The 21842-nt window shown below is 44.1% G+C and overlaps 1 long non-coding RNA gene across 2 annotated transcripts in view; it reads right to left on the bottom strand.

Annotated features, from left to right (window-relative positions):
• LOC140608311 (uncharacterized) overlaps window positions 1-13836 on the bottom strand; it is a 31382-nt gene extending 17546 nt beyond the window's left edge. The window contains exon 1 of one of the 2 annotated variants that reach the window (XR_012010332.1): window positions 13557-13836. This is a non-coding gene — a long non-coding RNA (uncharacterized lncRNA). The remainder of the gene's footprint in view (window positions 1-13556) is intronic. The other variant, XR_012010331.1, reaches the window with a different exon arrangement.
• Between the last annotated feature and the right edge of the window lie 8006 nt (window positions 13837-21842).

The following is a 21842-nucleotide window of genomic DNA, read 5'->3' on the forward strand; positions in this document are numbered from 1 at the left end:
GCACCTGACCCCCAGTTAAGTATCTCCCTTTGGCTTAGGTCATGATCCTGAGGTCCTAGGATGGAGCCCCACATCGGGTTTCCTGCTCAGCGAGGAGCCTGCTTTCCTTCTCCTTCTGCCCTTCCCCCTTCTTGTGCTCCTGCACACTCTCTCTGTCAAATAAGTAAACAAAATATTTTATTTTTTAAATTTACAAAGTCTTGTGTTAGCTTTCCAGGGAAGGTACATTTTATTTTATTTTTAAAGATTTTATTTATTTAGTCATGAGAGACAGAGAGAGAGAGGCAGAGAGAGAGAGGCAGAGACACAGGCAGAGGGAGAAGCAGGCTCCCTGCAAGGAGCCCTATATGGGACTCCATCCTGGATCCCGGGATCACGCCCTGAGCCACCCAGGTGTCCCGGGCAGGTGCATTTTTTTTTAAAGATTTTATTTATTAAAAAAAAAAGATTTTATTTATTTATTTATTCATAATAGACATAGAGAGAGAGACAGAGACAAAGACATAGGCAGAGGGAGAAGCAGGCTCCATGCAGGGAGCCCGACGCAGGACTGGATCCCAGGTCTCCAGGATCAGGCCCCGGGACAAAGGCAGGCGATAAACCACTGAGCCACCCAGGGATCCCTGGGCAGGTGCATTTTAAAGTTTGTTTTGGGTCATGGGGTACCTGGGTGGCTCAGTCGGTTAAGAGTCTGACTCTTGATTTCAGCTCAGGTCATGATCTCAGGCTTGTAAGATCAAGCCCCTCCTTGGGCTCTGCGCTGGGTGTAGAGCCTGCTTAAGATTCTCTCTCTCAGGGATCCCTGGGTGGCGCAGCGGTTTGGCGCCTGCCTTTGGCCCGGGGCACGATCCTGGAGACCCGGGATCGAATCCCACGTCGGGCTCCCAGTGCATGGAGCCTGCTTCTCCCTCTGCCTGTGTCTCTGCCTCTCTCTCTCTCTCTGTGACTATCATAAATAAATAAAAGTTAAAAAAAAATTTAAAAAAAAAAAAAAAAAAAGATTCTCTCTCTCACTCTCCCTCTGTTCCTCCCCTCCTCCTGCCTCTCTCCCTTTCTAAAAATAAAATAAAATACAATTTATTTTGTTTTTAAAATCAAGTCTGCTGTAAGATTTCTCTGGTTTTTTTTTTTTTTTTTTGGAAAATTTTATTTATTTATTCATGAGAGACACAGAGAGAGAGGCAGAGACATAGGCAGAGGGAGAAGCAGGCTCTCTGTGGGGAGCCCGATGTGGGACTTGATCCCGGGACCCTGGGATCACAACCTGAACCAAAGGCAGATGCTCGACTGCTGAGCTACCCAGGCATCCCTCTGATATGAGGCTTCAAAGAAAAGATGTAACTGGGGTCCCCATCCACTCCTAAGGTGGACAATTCACGCTTCATCTTCTCCCTTGCTGTCTTATCCTGGCTCACAGATCCCTATAAGCCTGCTGCCTCCTCTGACTTTTCAGACTCCAGGGTGGAGATGAATCATTCATAGCACACACTGATAGCATGGAAATCTCCTCTGCAAAGCTGGCATCTCACCCAGCTCCTATCATGAGGCAAGGCTTGAGCCATACTTGAAGGGGTTTCATCGTGTCCACCCCCTCTCCCTGCCCTCTCCATGGAAGTTTGGAGGTGGTGACAGTTGGTGACAGGGATCTTCAACTCTGCCTCTAGTTCCCAAGCCTTTGCTTTTCCTCCATCCTGGGTTTTATTTTATCTTATTTTATTTTAAAAAATATTTTATTTATTCATGAGACAGAGAGAGAGAGAGAGAGAGAGAGAGGCAGAGACACAGGCAGAGGGAGAGAAGGCTCCATGCAGGGAGCCCGATGTGGGACTGGATCCTGGTTCTCCAGGATCAGCCCCAGGCCGAAGGCAGTGCTAAATTGCTGAGCCACCCGGGCTGCCCATCCTGGGTTTTAATCTCTCTCATGTGGAGGAAAACTTGGTTGACTATTCTTTTTTTTTCTTTTTTTTTATGATTTTATTTATTTATTCATGAGAGACACAGAGAGAGAGGCAGAAACATAGGCAGAGGGAGAAGCAGGCTCCATGCAGGGAACTCAATGTGGGACTCGATCCCGGGACTCCGGGATCACGAGCCAAGTGAAAGACAGCTGCTCAATGGCTAAGCCACTCAGGTGTCCCAAAATGTTCAGATTTTGTAGGTCTAGTTTGGTGCCTAAGAATCTGCATTTCTTACCATCTCCCAGGTAATGTTACTGCTGCTGGTTCATGGGCCGTACAGGATAGAGAGTTTAATCTATCTTTAAAGATTTTTATTTATTCATTTTAGAGAGAGTATGTGAGCAGGGGGAGGAGCAAAGAGAGACAGAGAGGGAGATAATCTCCAGCAGACTCTGTGCAGAGCCCAATGCAAGGTTTGATCCCAGGACTCTGAGATCATGACCTGAGCCAAAACCAAGAGTCAGATGGTCAACCAATTGAGCCACCCACATGCCCCAAGAGCTTTAATCTATCTTTAATCATTATTTCAATTGAGTCCTTAAAAACTCTCCAAAAATTAAAATAGTACTGATTAATGTTTTACTATTGCTCCCGGGATGTCTGATTTTGTTTAGAACATATTAAATAAAAATTCTGGTCTCTGTAGTTATCTCTCTCTTTCAAAGATTGATAGTACTTATTAGCACAGGAATCTGGAAACTTTATCTGATAAAGAAAACTTTTGTTTACTTGAGCTCCAGAAATCAGGCCAGGGGCCAGCGTTTGTAAAGCTGATTTAGGTTTCCATGGCAATTTCAGAGCTTTGCCACTTTTGCTGCTAGGTGCGACAGGAAAACTCTAGAATAAATAAATTTACCAGGCAGCTTCTGTTTTTGTTTGGTTCCTCTGCTTCCAGCCTGGTATGACACAACTGGCTAACATCCGTATTGTGTCTACAAGCTCACACAGGGCCAAGGTGGACATTAAAGCCCTTTGTGAGCTAAACTCTGTTTGGCAGCTTCTTAAGGCTTCCCTATTATGTGTGTGTTGTTTTATTAGAGGATTCCTCTTCCCGTTCAACAGTTTCTGATGGGATCTTCTGCTTCCTTAAACAGCTTCTGAGGTCTTCGGGGCCTGTGGTCTAATCTGTGTGGCATACGCTCATCTGTATAATCTCTCTTGTCTTCTTGAGCACCATGGGAAAGGCTAGCATTGGAGCTTTCTGTAGTCCTGGAAGGCAAGGCGCCTTCACATAACAGAGTGATGTGTCATTTTCATGTTCCCGTAATGCCTTTGATTTCATGTTGCCCTTCCTCCTTTACCACTTGGCATGGAAGCACTAGGAAGCCGCACAAAGTGCAGAAAGGAACGAGAGACTGGAGTCCTAAGGATTTAGTTTGAAGGGCACTGGCACTGGCATAAACAGTGCAGTTTGCAAGAATAGTCAATGAAGGGACGCCTGGGTGGCTCAGCGGTTGAGCGTCTGCCTTTGGCTCAGGGTGTGATCCTAGAGTTACCCAGCATGGCCCCGTTAAACTGTAAATTCTTGAATGTCCTCAGTGGAAGGGACAGTCAGTGGGTGATCCAGAGGGTATCACAGCAACCATGTTTAGATAGTATGTGAAAATCTGTTTTTAGCTAAAATCTGGTTTGGAAATTACTCTTCCTGGTGAATGAACTGACTTTTTTGTTTGTTTGTTTTTAAGATTTTATTTATTTATCTGAGAGAGAGACAGAGAGACAGCAAGACAGCATGAATGGGGAGGGGGTGGAGAGAGGGGAGAAGCAGTCTCCCCACTGAACAAGGAGCCCAATGCTGGGCTCAATCCCAGGACCCTAGGATCATGACCTGAGCTGAAGGCAGACGCTTAACTGACTGAGCCACCCAGGTGCCCCTGAACTGGATTTTGAACCCAATTCAAATTGCTACAGTGGAAGGAGAAGCGATCTACAGAACCCGTGACACTGTTCCTACAACATATGCAGGCATCTTCGTCTGTTTAACAATAGTCCATCCCATAATCTTTGCTAGGCACCTGAAGTCTTTCAGATGCACTAAGTCTGGGCAGCCTGGGTGGCTCAGCAGTTTACCGCCACCTTTAGTCCAGGGTGTGATCCTGGAGACCTGGGATCGAGTCCCACATCGGGCTTCTTTTTTTTTTTTTTTTTTTTTTTTTTTCCCACATCGGGCTTCTTAAAAAAAAAGAGATGTGCCCTAAGTCTTCTAAAGGTTCATGTGGCTTTTCCACATGGGTATTTCTTCATGGGTATGTGGTTGCCTTATATTCTTATGAAGTTTAGTCGAGATCACCTGAGGATGCCAAGTCAAGACTACAGGCTGTAATCCTCAGGTATGAGTGGCAGTGGTCAGTAGAGACCTCTATCCTCTTCTAGTGGGAGTACGTTATCTTCTGTCTGCATATACTGTGACATATTCCTCAAATGCATCCTAACACTGACAAATAAAGATTCATCACATCCCCAGATAACCCATATGTAGGACAGTGCAACATCTTTGCTGAGCAACCAATGTGATAACTGGAACACAGCTTTATTATGAAATAGGAAAAGCTTGTCTTTGGCCATTGTGGAACTTTTTTTTTTCAGTATAGAACTTCCTCCTGCCTTCCAGGAGAGATCCCCTGAGGCTACCACGAAGAGAGAGACATTACAAACCACAAAGTTGTAAGGCTCAGTGTACCCAGCTTCTCCTTCCTTTGCAAGAATTTTTTTTTTAAGATTTTATTTATTTATTCATGAGACACACAGAGAGAGAGGGGGCAGGGGCAGAGACACAGGCAGAGGGAGAAGCGGGCTCCGCTCAGGGAGCCTGACGCGGGACTCGATCTCGGGTCTCCAGGATCACGCCCTGGGCTGAAGGCGGCGCTAAACCGCTGAGCCATCCAGGCTGCCCTCTTTGCAGAATTTAAAGCAAAATTCCCATGAAAGCAGAATTGAAGCATCTGAGTTGAGCTTTGTGTTATCCCAGCAAGAAAGTTCAAGTTCAAACTGAGGGTTTCCTGGACAATTAAGCTGTAAAACTGCATCACTGAACTGACCTTCTCTACTTACACATCTAAGTCCCACATGGTCTTTTTCACATCAAGGTCTGATGTAGCCCCCAGAAAGGGACTGATGATCAGGTTCAGAGTTAGCACAGAATCCAACCACTAACATAAGGAAAAACAAACACAAAAACACAGATGAAAGGCTGTTGAATAGTCCACAGAATGTCCAGAAGGGAGGATAACCAGGATTGGAAGCTATGTCTATAGGACAAATATGTCCAAGATTGTGTCACCCAATTAGGCTTGTAAAGATGCCCTTGTGGGAGTGCCTGGGTGGCTCAATTGGTTAAGTATCTGCCTTCAGCCTAAATCATGATCCCAAGGTCCAGGGATTGAGCCCCACCTCAGGCTCCCTGCTCAGTTTCCTTCTCTGCCCCTCTCCCTCTCATATAAATGAATAAAATCTTTAAAAAAAAAAAAAAAAAGATACCCTTGCTACTGCTACTGGGCATAGACATGGCCCCTCGCACTATTCCTGGGATGCTGGACCCTGTTATTGGAGCTGTTTTCTCCACGCCTCTGGAAAGTGGCTGTGGTGACACTACCTGGGCAAGAATGAATTCCAACCAGAACTGCTCCTTTGCTTCATTACTTCCTGAGTCAGAATCTTGTGTGGGTGAGTCCAATTAGCAGAGCTGGAGCAGGTGTCTGGCCTAGTGGGCAGGTGAAAAGACGTTCCTGGGTGTTTCCCTTCTTCTCTGTTGGCCCAGCTTCTGTTCTGCTTCTGGCACCTGCATACCAGAATACTGTATGCAGTCCTGTGATTTATTTTTTTTTTTTTTTTTTTTTTTTTTTTATTTTTATTTTTTTTTTTTTAATTTTTTTAGTCCTGTGATTTAGAAAACGTGCATCCAACCACCTCAGGAAATGAATTTTAGGCCTTTCAGGAATTCTATTCTTCCCTTGTCAGTTATTGCCCTAGGAAGGGACATGTGTTCCAATGTTAGCCAGTGAGATGGAGAGATAAGTCAGCCACAGGGGGCATCTCAGAGGAAACTTCTTAAAAACTGTTTTTAAAAAGAAACAAGTCAGAGATAGGCTTTTTCCTTTTCTTTTCTGTCTCTATATGTTGGTGTTGAGGAAGGATAGAAGACAGGCAGGCAGACCAAACCAACCTTAAAAGGTTTTTACACCCACCCTGGAAGGAGCCTTCCACCCTTTCCCACGTGATAGGTAGATAACAAAAACCTGACTAGATGACAGTCTGCACGGAGGGTTAATCAGATTAAAACAGCCAACAAGCCCATAAAAATCCCTAGACTTAGCAACTCCAGTGGCAGCCCTCTGGGGCCCCCTCCCTCTTCGGGAGCCTTGTTCTATCACTCAATTAACTTTGCTTAACTATCACTCAATAAACCTTGCTTTGCTGCCCACCACTCTGTCTGGTTTACCTCTTCATTCTTCAAAGTAGGTGACCAAGAACCATGGGCACCAGGAAAAGAAATCCTGCTACAGTGTGACAGGATGTAGTGTAATGTTTGGAGGCTTTGCAGCCTTCTTGTGACCTAGAGGCAAGGTAACTGACATTCAAGGATGACAGAGCAGAAAAGTAGAAAGGAATAAATAAATAAAATCTTAAAAAAAAAAAAGAAACAAAGCATTCCAGGTTTCCCCCCCAAGAAGCTCCTGCTTTCCAATTTAAGTTTTAGTAAAATGGGGTACCTGGGTGGGTTTGGTCAGTTAAGTATCTGCCTTCAACTCAGGTCATGATCTCGGGTCTTGGGATTGAGTCCCACGTTGGACTCCTTGCTCAGAGGGAAATCGGCTTCAACCTCTGCCTACTGTTCCTCTTGCTTGTGCTCTCTCTGACAAATAAATAAAATCTTTAAGAAATATATATTAATTTTGAGTAAAACAATTGAGGAAATCAAAAAGTTCTCCATCATGAACTGAAGTTCTAAATGATCTCTGGTTAAGTCAGCCTAGTAAGTTATAAATGTGCATATAGAGAGATGTAATTTTTAAACATAAAACCAGCAGATTCCAGAATGAGCTCAAAGTATTTTGAAAACTGGGATCATTATTTCTTAGAGATTCTTCTCTAGAGCAAAAAGAAACATTCTTTTTTTTTTAAGATTTTTTTTTTAAAGATTTTATTTATTTATTCATAGAGATGAGGGAGAGAGAGAGAAGCAGGCTCCATGCAGAGAGCCCGACGTGGGACTCAATCCAGGGTCTCCAGGATCACGCCCTGGACTGCAGGCGGCGCTAAACTGCTGCGCCACCGGGGCTGCCCTTTTTTTTTTAAAGATTTTATTTATTTAATTCATGAGAGACACAGAGAGAGGTAGAGACCTAGGCAGAGGGAGAAGAAAGCTCCATGCAGCGACCCCAATGCGGGACTCGATTCCTGGTCTCCAGGATCACATCCTGGGCAGAAGGCAGATGCTCAACCGCTGAGCCACCCAGGAGTCCCAAAGAGAAACACATCCCTAATTTCAGCAGGAACGGCCTGGTTCCAGAAGGAATCGGACCAAAGTCCTGCACGGATCCAGTACAAACAGTCCACTTCCAAACAAGAGTGGGGCAGAAGGCTAGCACCATCCCAACAGGCACAGTCTGATTCCAAAAAAATGTTGAACCAAGGGCCAACACAGTGCAATCTGGCACAGTTCCAACAGCAATGGTCTGACTGCAAAAAGGGATCAGACCAAAGACCAATCAAGTACTGCCTAAGGAAAAAAAAATGCCTAAAACAGATCTCTTGTAAAGTTTGGAGAGGTCTAATACAAAGAATGGAGCTCAAAATCCAGGTGAAACATACCCTCAAACTCCAAGCTTGGCAAAAGAACATGAGCCCAGTTGGATCTGTGGGCTCCTGTGTGCTCATCAGCCTTCAAAGCTGGTGGGGGCCTTCTCTGGATCCTACCTCTGGTCACCAAGTAATGTTTTTTGTTTGTAAGATTTTATTTATTTGATATAGAGAGAGCACAAGCAGGGGGAAGGATAGGGGGAGAGGGGAGAGGAAGAAGCAGACTCCCCGCTGAGCAGGGAGCCCCATATGGGGCCTGATCTTATGACCCTGAGATCATGATCTGAGCCTAAGACAGACACTTAACCCAGCCACCTGGGCGCCCCTGATCACTGTGTAACATTAACCTTAAAAAGAAAATTGCCAATTATTTTACCAGCAAAAATGGATTTCTTTGGGAGGAGCAGAGAATTACAGCTGGTGACAGCTGTAATTTTACTAGGGTAAAAGCATAGGCAAGTCCCCAGAAGAATGGAGAGGACTGTTTTTTTACTGAGGCAAGGGGGGACTTGGGAGGAGCAGTTGTCAACAGAAAGTCCATTGGATTGAAATGCGAGAAGTGTAACTTCTCATTTGGCTGGGCTGTTGCCGGCCGAGGAAAGCCTTCCTTCCTCCTCCAGGGGTAGTAAAGAGTGGTATCCAGAGTGAGGTGGGTCTCTTCCTGTTGGGATTGCCATGGACAAGGAGTGAGAGGCATGAACACAGGAAAGGGAAATGAAGCCTGAGAAAAATCCATTAAACTTGTCTCCAGTATGTTTACCGCAGCACAGTCCTGCTGGGGAAATACAGGAGACAGTGTGGAACACAAACCTCAGTTTCCCTGAAGTGTGAGTGAATTGGGGAGTATTTGTTGTAATAAAAGGAAAGGGAAAGAATGGAGTCAGGAGGGGACACCTGGGTGGCTCAGCAGTTGAGCGTCTACCTTCGGCTCAGGGCATGATCCCATGTCCAGGGATTGAGTCCCACACTGTTCTCCTCTTGGGGAGCCTGCTTCTCCTTCTGCCTATGTATCTGCCTCTCATTCTCTGTGTTTCATGAATAAATAAATCAAATCTTAAAAAAAAAAAAAAAGGATGGATTCAGGAGGCAGAGGGAGCACACATACCCTACCACTCTACTACTAGTGATTCCTGGGATCACCTCGCATGTATCTTAATTGCATTCAAATTCTTGTCTCAGAGTTTAGTTTCAGGGGACTCAAACTAGAGAACAGAAAATATTCATATGACATGAAACCGTATCAATTATGGACAAGAATGCATGAGACTAAGAAACCTCAGAAGAAAATATTCCATAATGATAATGACGTAGGATTGGAGTATTGTTGTTGGGGTTTTGGGTCAAAAGCCAACAGCCAAGAAAGAATTCTTGACACGTCTTGGGGCCAAACGGTGGTTTTATTAAAGCACAGGGTCAGGAAGGACAAATATTTTTTTTTTTTTTTAAGGACAAATATTATATGGGGAATATAAAAAATAGTGAAAGGGAATAAAGAGGAAAGGAGAAAAAATGAGTGGGAAATATCAGAAAGGGAGACAGAACACGAGAGACTCCTAACTCTGGGAAACGAACAAGGGGTGGTGGAAAGGGAGGTGGGCGGGGTGTGGGGGTGACGGAGTGTGGGGGTGATGGGGTGACGGGCACTGAAGGGGGCACTTGATGGGATGAGCACTGAGTGTTATTCTATATGTTGGCAAATTGAACACCAATAAAAAATAAATTAAAAAAAAATAAAGAAAAGCACAGGGTCAGGACCCAGGGACAGAAAGAGCTGCTGCCCTGGGATGGGGAGGAGCAGCTGATTGTATAGTTAGGGGTTGGAGGAAATAAAGACAATAGGAAGTTCCGAAAGGATTTTCTTACGTTAAAGAAGACTCTCAGGTTGTAGGAAGCCCGGCTATTGTCAAGCTAAAGTGGTTTTTCCCTCTAGCAAGGCATTAACATTAAGACAGTTGGACGTCCCCTGGAGGACTGCTGTTCTCTGCCTACCTCAAGTATTTGTCAATGGGCTGCAGGTTATAGGACATTTAATTTTATCTACATTTCTTTCTGCCTTTGTTTCCCACATCCACAGTGATTACTTCTACCCTGTGCGATTATCAGTGATTGAAAACCAAAAAAAATATGTTTTCCCCAGGGGTGGGGGTGGGGGGAGAAAAAACCCCTTTTTTAAAAATTAAAGATTTTATTTATTCATGAGAGACACAGAGAGAGAGACAGAGAGGCAGAAGGAGAAGCAGGCTCCCTGTGAGGAGCCTGATGCAGGACTCGCTGGATCTCTGGCCCCTGGGATCAGGCCCTGAGCTGAAGGCAGACGCTCAGCCGCTGAGCCACCTAGGCGTCCCAAGAAAAAAAACTCTTATTTAGAGATCTTATTTATTTATTCATGATAAATAAATGAGAGACATGAGAGAGGGGGAGAGAGACACTGAGAGAGGGGGAGAGAGAGAGAGATAGAGAGAGACACTGAGAGACACAGAGAGAGGGGGAGAGAGAGAGAGATAGAGAGAGAGAGGCAGAGACACAGGCAGAGGGGGAAGCAGGCTCCATGCAGGGAGCCTGATGTGGGACTCGATCCCAGGACTCCAGGATCATGCCCTGGGCCGAAGGCAGGCGCTAAGCCGCTGAGCCACCCAGGTATCCCCAAGAAAAAATTTTTCAAAAAAGATTTATCTTTATTCTAGAGAGAGCACATGTATGCACAGACACATGCAAGGGGAGAGGAGCAGAGGGAGAGGGAGAGAATCGTCAAACAGACTCCCCAGTGGACGTGGAGCCTGCATGGATGGGGCGGTGGTGGTGGAGGGGCTCCATCCCAGGAACCTGAAATAGTGACTGCAGCCAACACCAGGAGGCAGACGCTTAACCTACTGGGCCATCCAAGTGCCCCCAAGAAAAAACATTAAAAAAATTTTTTTTAATTTTTTTATTTATTTATGATAGTCACAGAGAGAGAGAGAGAGAGAGAGAGGCAGAGACACAGGCAGAGGGAGAAGCAGGCTCCAGGCCGGGGGCCCGACGTGGGACTCCTTCTCAAGTCTCCAGGATCACACCCTGGGCCGAAGGCGGTCCTAAACCGCTGAGCCACCCGGGCTGCCCAGAAGAAAACATTTTAAAAAAGGTACCATTAGGACAACATATAGATTAACGGAGGTTTTGTGAATTTCAGAAGTCAGCCTTGAAAGAACAAAACCTGTTAGTGGGATCCCTGGGTGGCGCAGCGGTTTAGCGCCTGCCTTTGGCCCAGGGCGCGATCCTGGAGGCCTGGGTTCGAATCCCACGTCGGGCTCCCGGTGCATGGAGCCTGCTTCTCCCTCTGCCTATGTCTCTGCCTCTCTCTCTTTCTCGCTCTGTGACTATCATAAATAAATAAAAACTTATTTATTTTTTTTTTTAATTTTTTTTTTTTTAATGATAGTCACAGAGAGAGAGAGAGAGAGAGAGAGAGAGAGGCAGAGACAGAAGCGGGCTCCATGCACCGGGAGCCCGACGTGGGATTCGATCCCGGGTCTCCAGGATCGCGCCCTGGGCCAAAGGCAGGCGCCAAACCGCTGCGCCACCCAGGGATCCCAATAAATAAAAATTAAAAAAAAAAAAAAAAAAAAAAAAACCTGTTAGTAAATAAAACCATCACTGATGTTAGCTTTCTTAGCAATTAGTAGCAAACGAAATACCAATATTCACACAAAAAACATACCAAAAATTCAACCTTCCAGGAAATGTAGAATCAGTGTAGAATTATGCTTCAGACCAAACCTGACATTACATAAGGCAATTGTTGGACAAAACATGATATTTTTCATTTAGAAACAATTTATCCTTCATTGAAGGTGTAACTGTATTACCATCTTATCATCTCACTAAATCCTTGCAATACTGCTATGAAGTCTGTAGTATGATCTTTATACAGACAGTAAAGTTAAGAGTTTAGAGGAAGATGAAGTGATTTCTCCAAAATGGAGGAAAAATAGGATTTGAATCCAGGCATCAATCCCAAAGCCCATGAACTTCCTGACAGATTGGCTGCCTCCCTCTCCAACTTCAGGTATTATTTTAGGATGGGCAACAGAAAGGGAAGGAATGGTCATCCTGTCAACGTTTCTGATGTGCTTGCTGAAATTCAGAACCACAAAGCTAGACCCATTTGAAGACAGATTACCGAGGCAACTGTTGCCTTAGAGCAAGTTGAAATGGGGTCACCAGAACCATTCTGGGTAGAATGATTGGAATGCTGTGCTCTCCAAAGCCCAGAGCATGGACGCAACAATGAGAGCTGCAAAAAAATCAACTTGTCCAGCAGAGACATGGTTTTTCAAAAACTGCCCAGGCCAAAAACACACAACTTTAAAGTATATCTGAACTTCCAGAACTAAAAATGGCACACACAGACTGCATAATTACCTACAGTAGAATAAATTCTTGTTAAGAATTAGATATTTCAGGGACACCTGGGTTGCTCAGCAGTTGAGCATCTGCATTGGCTCAGGGCGTGATCCCAGAGTCCCGGGATCGAGTCCCACATCAGGCTCCCTGCATGGAGCCTGCTTCTCCCTCTGCCTGTGTCTCTGCCTTTCTCTGTGTCTCTTGTGAGTGAACAAATAAAATATGTAAAAAAAAGAACAAACAAATAAATAAATAATGATCTATATAAAACACATCTGAGTATGTCAAGGTTTAGATGAAGAAATTAAATGTGGTCAAAAGTGTTACTTCTGGAATGAGCAACAAAGCACGGTGTAAACATACAATGGAATATCATTCAGCTCTAAAAAGGAAAGAGATTCTGATGGGTGCAATAACATAGATGAGCCTTAAAGACTGTGACATTGTTTTATTTATTTATTTATTTATTTATTTTTAAAGATTTTATTATTTATTCATGAGAGACAGAGAGAGAGGCAGAGACACAGGCAGAGGGAGAAGCAGGCTCCATGCAGGGAGCCCGACATGGGACTTGATCCCAGGACCACAGGATCATGCCCTAAGCCACTCAGGCATCCCTGTGACATTGTTTTTTTGTTGTTGTTGTTGTGACATTGTTTTTAATTATAAATATATATTTGGTCCTGGGGTGCCTGGGTGGCTCAGTTAGTTGAGCATCTGCCTTCAGCTCAGGTCATGATCTCAGGGTCCTATGACCCATCATCAGATCGGGTTCCCTGCTCAGCAGAGAGTCTGCTTCTCCATCTCTCTCTCCCCCTCCCCCTACTTGTGCTCGCCTTCTCTAATAAATAAATAAATAAAATCTTAAAAAATAAATATATATTTGGTCTCCATGCTTTTCCTGGCACAGAGCTCTAAGACTGTGAAGATGTCTTTAATACCCAGTCCTTCTTAAGTCGTTTTCCTAACAAGCCCTTTTCAACCACACCTAAGTGTTAATGAGGTGACTTCTGGAATGCCCCTAAGGATGGGGGCTAGCTGTCAGGGAAACCAAACACTGATTAGAGGGTCAGTACTTTCAGTCCCACCCCCTTCGTAGGGGAGGTGAAGAGTGGCTGGAATTTGAGGTCCATCACCAAAGGCCCGTGACTTAATCAATCATGCCTACCAAATGAAGCCTCCTTAGAAAACCCTAACTGAGTGACACCTGGCTGGCTCAGTGATTAGGCATCTGCTTTTGGCTCAGGGCATGATCCCAGGATTCTGGAGTTGAGTCTTGCATTGGGCCCCCTGCATGGAGCTTGCTTCTCCCTCTGCTTGTGTCTCTGCCTCTCTCTGTGTGTGTCTCTCATGATAAATACATAAAATCTTTAAAAAAAAAAAAAAGTAAAAAATAAATTTAAAAAAAAACCCTACCTGAAGGAGTTTGGGGAGCCTCTGGGTTGGTGAACATGTGGAGGGGCTGAGAGGGTGGTGCACCCGCAGAGGGCTTGGCTGTTGCCCCATACCTTGCTCCATGCATCTCTTCCACCTGGCTATTCCTGAGTTATATCCTTTTATAATAAACTGGTATTCTAGTTAGTAAGCTGTCTTCCTCATTTCCATCAGCCACTCTAGAAGATTACCAAACCTGAGAAGGGGGTTCTGGAAACCCCAATTTACAGCCAATTGGTCAGAATTCCAGGTGGCAACTGGGACTCACAATTGGCTTTATGAAGTGGAGGAGGGAGGGGCAGCCTGGGGGGACTGAGTTCTTATCCTGTGGGGTCTGACACTAACTCCAGGTAGATTGTTTCAGCGTTGAGTTAAATTATAGAACACCTAGCTGGTGTCTAGAGAATCAGAAAATTGGTTGGAGTGGAGAAAAAACACACACACATTGGTGCCCAGAAATATTGAGAGTCACAAAAAGCCAAATACTGTGATTTCACTTATATGAGGTACCTAGAGAAGTCAAATTCACAGAGACGGAAATTAGAATGGTGGTTGCCAAGGCTGGGTCCCATGGGGGAGAGGGAGGAGTGGTGGAAGATGAGGGGTTACTGTTTAAAGGGGACAGAGTTCCCTTTGGGGAAGACGAGAAAGCTCTGGAGATGGATGGTAGTGATGGGGGACAACAGTGTGAGTGCGCTTAATGCCACAGAACAGTACACTTAAAAGTGGTTAAGGGTACATTTTATGTTATGTATATTTTATCATCTAGGGAAGAAAAAGAATTCTTTTTCTTCTATGCTTCTAGGTTCTCTAGTTGGAGCCTTGAAAATTCAATTGATGTGAGACGAACAAACAAGAGAGAAAGTGTATTAACAGGTGAAACATGGGAGAAATCCTATAATAGGCAACTCAAAGGGGTCATTAGAACCTAAAGTAAATATATGGGGGAAGCTAATGGAACATAAAGTTCTTTCCCAAGATTTGTTTACAGACCTGACTTGGTGCCCATGTTCTCCCTTCCTCATGGACTTAACCCTTTCCAAGAGAGAGGATTTATAATAGTCTTCATTTGTTAGAAGTTTCTGCTTCTAGTCAGGCAAGGGAAGCTTCAAGAAGGCTTTTACCTATATCTCTTAATTCTCGTTTATCTCCAGCTCAAAATAATCCTTATGCCAGACAAAGGGGCATCTTACAACCATCAGTTTTTATAAGTGTTATTTCTGGGGCACCTGAGTGGCTCAGTTGGTTAAACGTCTGCCTTTGGCTCTGGTCATGATCCAGGGTCCTGGGATCCAGCCCCACATCCAGCTCCCTGCTCAGCGGGGAGCCTGCTTCTCCCTCCCACCACCCCTCCCCCTGCTTGTGCTCGCACTCTCTCTCATAAAGAAAATCATAAAAAAAAGTGTTATTTCTGAAAGTAAGACGCAAAAAAAGGAATGCTTTCACTTGTTTCTCTTTTTTTAAGATTTTATTTCCTTTAAGTAATCTCTACACCCAGTGTGGAGCTCAAACTTACAACTCCGAGATCAAGAGTCACATGCTCTATTGGCTGAGGCAGCCAGGCACCCCCTTTCACGTGCTTCTTAGAGTCACAAGGTTGTTTTACATGCTCTCAATGTGTAATATTTAATGGAGCAGTAGGGATGTTTCTCTATGAGTTGGGATGTAATGTGCCCCAGTCATCCCCAGAGGGCTCTAAGGAGGGGACAGATCCAGGCTTTCCCCTGCCTGGGGCCCCCTCCCTTTCATGTACCAGGATCCTCAGTTAAAGCTGAGGTCATGAAGGATGGTCAGAAGAAAGGCAGGCAGGGACAAGGGCACCAGCCCTCCCTCCCCTCACCCTGGGAGGAGACCATTCTTTAAAGGATTTTACACCTCCGTGGAAAGAAGCCCTCCACCCTTTCCCATATGAATAGAAAAAAACCTGATTGGATGACAGTCCACGGAGGGTTAATTAGATTAAACAGCCTGCCAACAAGCCCGTAACAATCCCTAGACATAGAAACTCAGGTGGTAACCCTCTCAGGTCCCCTCCCACTTCGGGAACTTTGAAATATTGCTCAGTAAACCTTGCTTGGCTGCCCACCACTCGAACTGGTTTACCTCTTCATCCTTCAAAATCACGTGACCAAGAAGGACAAGGAATCCTGCAACAAAGGTCAAGGTCATTGGAAACAGGACCCATTTCTGCTTATCCTTTCCTTGCAGCTTGGGCTGGCCCAGCAGTCCTCTGGCTGCCGAGGGAAAGCTGGTGCTGCGTAGCCCATCCACAAAATGGGAACTTATAGAGATTTTGGCTTTAGGGAGTCAGTGTCCCCAAGTATCTTAAAATAGGTTCTGCCCTGAGAATGATGGAGGCCTGATCCTCTGCTTCTGGGATTACATTAAGGCTGGTGCAACCATCATACAGAGATTTTTTTTTTTTAAGATTTTATTTATTTATCCATGAGAGACACAGAGAGAGGCAGAGACACAGGCAGAGGGAGAAGCAGGCTCCATGCAGGGAGCCCAATGTGGGACCTGATCCTGGGTCTCCAGGATCACACCCTGGGCTGAAGGCAGAGACAAACCGCTGGGCCACTGGGGCTGCCCCGTACAGAGATTTTGAAATCAAGACTTTTCTCCAATCAAGTTGGCCTCACCCAAATAGGCCTGGGCACACAGCACAGCATAAAAGCCCCAAGCATCAACTATACTGCCCCACAAACCCAACCGCTTTACCTAATACTGGCCAGCTTCTGAAGGGCTCAGTCTGTAATATTCTAGAGTCTGATGCCACTCATCCCAGACCCCACCTTCACTCCTTCCGACACAGCAGAGACTTGAAGCCACTCGATGGGAGAAAAAGTCTTGTTTTTTTTTTTTTTTTTTTTTTTTTTTTTAGAAAAAGTCTTGTTAAACCTTATTCTCTAAGATATGGGCCTACGCCTTACATAAAATTTCTATGGTTCTGGGACGCTTGGGTGGCTCAGCGGTTAAGCATCTGCCTTTGGCTGGGGGTGTGATTCCGGAGTCCTGAGATTGAATCCCGCGTCGGGCTTCCTGCATGGAGCCTGCTTCTCCCTCTGCCTGTCTCTGCCTCTCTCTCTCTCTCTCTCTCTCTCTGTGTCTCTCATGAATAAATAAATACAATCTTAAAAAAAAAACACAACAATTTCTATGATTCTAAACCCAGGGATCAAGGCTACATAAATCACCCACAGGCCTGGAAGGCCTATTTGCTACACAAATATATAATTTGCTACACAATTATATAATTAGGAGTTTATAGACTTTTTTTCTGTACAAAGGAGATAATTTCTAGTTAAACAGTCTTTTTCCTAGAACAATGGAGCCTGCTCATTTATCTAAGGAGCAGCCTTGCCCTGTGGGGGCCAAGCCTCCATTTGAAACCAATGACCACATGTGTCTGTAATCTGGAAGGAAATTGAGGAGAAATAGGAATTCTATTTATTATTTATTTATTTATTTATTTATTTATTTATCTATCTATCTATCTATCTATCTATTTATTTATTTATTTATTCATGAGAGAGACACACACACAGAGAGGCAGAGACACAGGCAGAGGGAGAAGCAGGCTCCATGCAGGGAGCCTGACACAGGACTCAGTCCTAGGATTCCAGGACCATTCCCTGGGCTGACGGCAGCTGCTCAACCGCTGAGGCACCCAGGCACCCCAGAAATGCTAATTTTTAAAACCACATAGGGTCTGTCCAAAAGAAACGTTCTGCCAATAAATTCAAAGGGCTTACAGAATAAATGTGCTTAAAGACAAAACAGAGGACTAAAAGTGAGTTGGCATCTCAGGGAAGAAAGACAAAAACCTATGCTAATAGTTCAGTGCCAACAAAGTCATGAAATACAGTGCCCTCTAATTTTGGACGATACTTGAAGGAATTTGGTATATCACAAAGGCAGCAGCAGCTGAGATTCTTGACTATATATATATATATATATTTTTTTTTAAGATTTATTTATTTGAGAGAGAGAGAGAGCTCATGTAGGAGGGGCAGAGGAGAGGGAGAGAGAATCCCAAGCAGACTGTGCTTAGCACGGAGCCAGCCTGATGCAAAGCTTGACCCCATGACCCTGAGATTAACACCTGAGCGGAAACCAAGAGTCAGTCACCTAACTGACTGCACCACCAAGCACCGCGAAGATACATTCTTCAAAAAATGGTGCTATAGTAGTAATAAGCTAACAATCTGAGAAAGAAAATTTGGTACGAATTTACACCAAACATGTATATATGAATTAAAGATTGAAATATCTTTAAAATGGGGGCAGCCCGGGTGGCTCAGTTGTTTAGCGTTGCCTTCAGCCTGGGGCGTGATCCTGGAGACCCGGGATCGAGCCCTGCATCGGGCTCCCTGCATGGAGCCTGCTTCTCCCTCTGCCTGTGTCTCTGCCTCTCTCTCTCTCTTTCTCTGTGTCTCTCGTGAATAAATAAAATCTTTAAAAAAAAAAAAAGAAATATTCTTAAATGAATCTATAAAAATCCTAGAAATAAACCGTATCTAATATCTTTCTAAAAAGTTGGACTCAGAAAACTTTGATAAAACGGCATAAACCCAGCCACCATGGAGAACGAAACTGTTAAAATGGATCCAGTAGAAATAAAAGTTCACTGCAGGGTGAAAGGAAGGGGAAAATTTTCTCTACTTTCGGTCTTCCAGCTGGACTACAAATTAAATTTATAGGAGACAGATTATCAGGAGAAAAAAACAAAGTTTTAAGATGTGCACACAGAGGCCCAATAACCAGAGACCTAAAGAGGCAGGCAGGCAGGCAGTTTTTATACTTTTTAGACAAAAAAGGCAATAAATCTGTGAGGAATTGACAGGATGAGAAAACTTTGGGAGCTTCAATTAGCAAGGAATTTTAAACAATATTGCTGGCGTCATAGATTAGGAAAAAGTAATAAGGATTGTCTACACAGCCTCCTCAGCTCTAGATTTTCCATCTCTGGTGATAAGGATGCCTCTTGACCTGGTACAGGGAGGGTACTTTTCACACGGAGATTTATTTCCTGCTTTCAGGAGGACCAAGAGTATCTGAATGTCCTCAAACAGTCTCTAAAGTAACTTTTATTTAAAATCATCAATATCCTGGGGTGCCTGGGGTGGCTCAGCTGGTTAAATGTCTGAATCGGCTCAGGTCATGATCTTGGGGTCCCGGGATTGAGCCTTGAGTCTGCCTCCCTGCTCAGTGGGGCAACCTGCTTCTCCCTTTCCCTCGCACCCCACCCACCATGCACCCCCTCTAACTGCTCATAGTCTCTATCAAATACATAAATAAAAAATATATATATTTAAGATTTTATTTATTCATGAAAGACACAGAGAGAGAGAGAGAGAGAGAGAGAGAGGGAGGGAGAGAGAGAGAGAGAGAAAGGCAGAGACACAGGCAGAGGGAGAAGCAGGCCCCATGCAGGGAGCCCGATGTAGGGATGTAGGACTTGATCCCGGGTCTCCAGGATCATGCCCTGGGCCGAAGGCAGTCGCTAAACTGCTGAGCCACTCAGGGATCCCCCCTAAATAAAATCTTTTAAGTAAATAAATAAAATAATCAGTATGCCAAACTGATGCCATTTGAGGCATTCTGCTGTTGTCCCCAACAAGGGCAAAAGTCACATAAACAGGAATCAAAATGTAAAAATGACAAGCCAGGAAAAATAATTGCAGGGATACACTACAGGTAAAAGGGATTATTCCTTTAATTTAATGATGATAGCATATAAAACAGGAAGTAAAATACTAGCAACCCAACTGAACATTTAGCAAAATATCCAGAAGGCCCTCCTCCATAGGGAGAAAAAAATGCAAATCACTTGTGAACCCGAGAAAAGATGCTCAACCTTGCTCATAATTAGGGAAATGCAAATTAAAACAACAATAAGATGCAATTTTTCACTGCACCCAGTACAAAAGATAAAAAGATGTAAAGTAAAAAAAAAAAAAAAAAAAATGATGTAAAATGTTGGCTAGGTCATGGAAATAAGTACCTTTATAAATCTTGGAGAAAGTATTTTGTTTGGGGATGCCTGGGTGGCTCAGTGGTTGAGCATCTGCCTTTGGCCCAGGTGTGATCCTGGAATCCCAGGATCGAGTCCCACATTGGGCTCTCTGCCTGGAGCCTGCTTCTCCCTCTGTCTGTGTCTTTGCCTCCCTCTCTCTCTCTGTGTCTCTCATGAATAAATAAAATATTATAAAATAAATAAAATAGCAACTTAATCATTTAAAAACAAAAACAAAAAACCCCCCCAAAACCCTCCAGAGTGTGTTTGCCTGCTAGCCAGTCCTTAGTGAGCTTCCTTTTTATGTCCACACATGGCAGTGTCCCCACCTGGCCCTTGATTCCTCAGGGTGTGGGAGGGAAGGGAGGGTTAAGTGTTGGTGTGTGTGCTTCTCTGAGCACTCAGGGCCTTATCCTGCTATTGAGTCTCCTAGGGTATCAGCAGGATATGGCCCCAAGGATTTTCCTCTCCCGGTTTCCCCAAACAGAAAATGCCATCCTTTGTCTAAACAGTACTTTGATGGATTGTGGATACAACCATTTTAAAACTTTATCTGGATTAGATGAAAATATCCTTCAGCCACTTAAAATTTAATTTGTGGAGGTAATGTTTGTTCACTCTTGGTTCCCAGCCTAGATGCAATTTGGCCTCAAATACCTTTCAAAGGGCTTAGTCCGAATTTAATTTCAAAGTAGTCTTTATTTTTTGTAAGTTCTTGGCACTGTTTGTAGTGCATTTCCATGTTGGTCTGTGCCTTTGTTAAATAGAGTTTAAAAAAATTTTTTTTAAAGATCTTATTTATTTATGAGAATAAATGAGCACAGAAAGAGGCAGAGACATAGGCAGAGGGAGAAGCAGGCTCCCTGCGGGGACCCTGATGCCGGACTTGATGGCAGGACCCCGGGATCACACGGAGCCAAAGGCAGACACTCAACCACTGAGCCACCCAGGTGTCCTTGGAATGCTTATTTTAAATGGTGCCTTGAGGCCTCCAAATATTTTCAGGATTCTAAGTGTGTCTTTTTGCAAAAATACTATTACTAAGTTAACTGAGACAAATGATCGAAAGGAGTCAAAATGGCCCATGCAGCCTCTTCTCCCCCCACACTACCCTTTTTGTCAGCAGCCACTTTGTGCTCAGTCTGGCTCCTGCCATTTCCTCTGTGGTCTCTGCTGAATTTCTCTTTTGCTCTGTATTTCCCCCCTTCCCATCTCTCTCTCTTTTTTTTTTCTATTAAAAGCTGCGTCTTTGAAATGAAGTCTTAGGAGGATCTAAATAAACCCCAAATTTGTTATGTTCACTGGACTAAGACCAAGTTAGGAGTCATAGATAGTTCGGTAAAGTGACTGAGGACCCTTATAATTTGCCGAAGAATTTAGTAGAGTTGTTCAAATCTAGCAACTGGTTTCTCAAGATTTATATCAGTCCACATGCTTGTTGGTGAGGGCCAGGCAAACATTGGGTGAAACTAGTCTGATGGGAACATCCTGAAACAGATTTAGAGAAGCAAACACCTAACTTTTGGCAAGATGCTGAAACATTTGCTGGAAATCTCCACTGACCAATATTAGTAGTTTTTCCTGAGCCTGCAGATTAGAACAAAATTCAGGCTGGTGCATAAAAGCCTAATGAACCATTTGATGAGTATTACAACCAATTCCAAATTGTCTTTTAACAAAGTTCTGGTGTTGAAGTGCCTGAGTAGCTCATTCGGTTGAGGGTCCAAATCTTGATTTTGGGCTCAGGTCATGATCTTAGAGTCATGGGGTTGGGCTCCATGCTTGGAGCCTAGTGGGCTTGGGATTCTCTCTCCCTACTTCTCTACTTCTCTCTACTTCCCTACTTCTGTCTCCTCTACTTCTCCTCCTGCTCATAGGCACTCAGATAGATAGATAGATAGATAGATAGATAGATAGATAGATAGATAGATAGAATCTTAAAAAATAAACAAACAGAAAGTTCTGCTCTTCCTTTAGTTGTTGAATCCATCATTTAACTCTGTTTATTAAAGGGCTAAATCCAGATCCTTATCCTCTAGTTAAAAGGACAAGGATGGAATAGGAACCTGTTCACTTTTAGTTAATTTGGAAAACCCGTGCCCTCCCATCCAAATGAAAGAAACCATTTAGTTTCTGCTATTACTGGAAAGAGCCTGGGCCCTCGGAAAAAGATCCTTACAATTTAAGCACTGCGGGCATCTTCAGATTTCTGGTTAGACTTTCCCAGTATCTGGGTATTCAAGGAGCTC

The sequence above is a fragment of the Canis lupus genome, chromosome 17, assembly GCF_048164855.1.
Source record: "Canis lupus baileyi chromosome 17, mCanLup2.hap1, whole genome shotgun sequence".
NCBI lineage: Eukaryota > Metazoa > Chordata > Mammalia > Carnivora > Canidae > Canis > Canis lupus.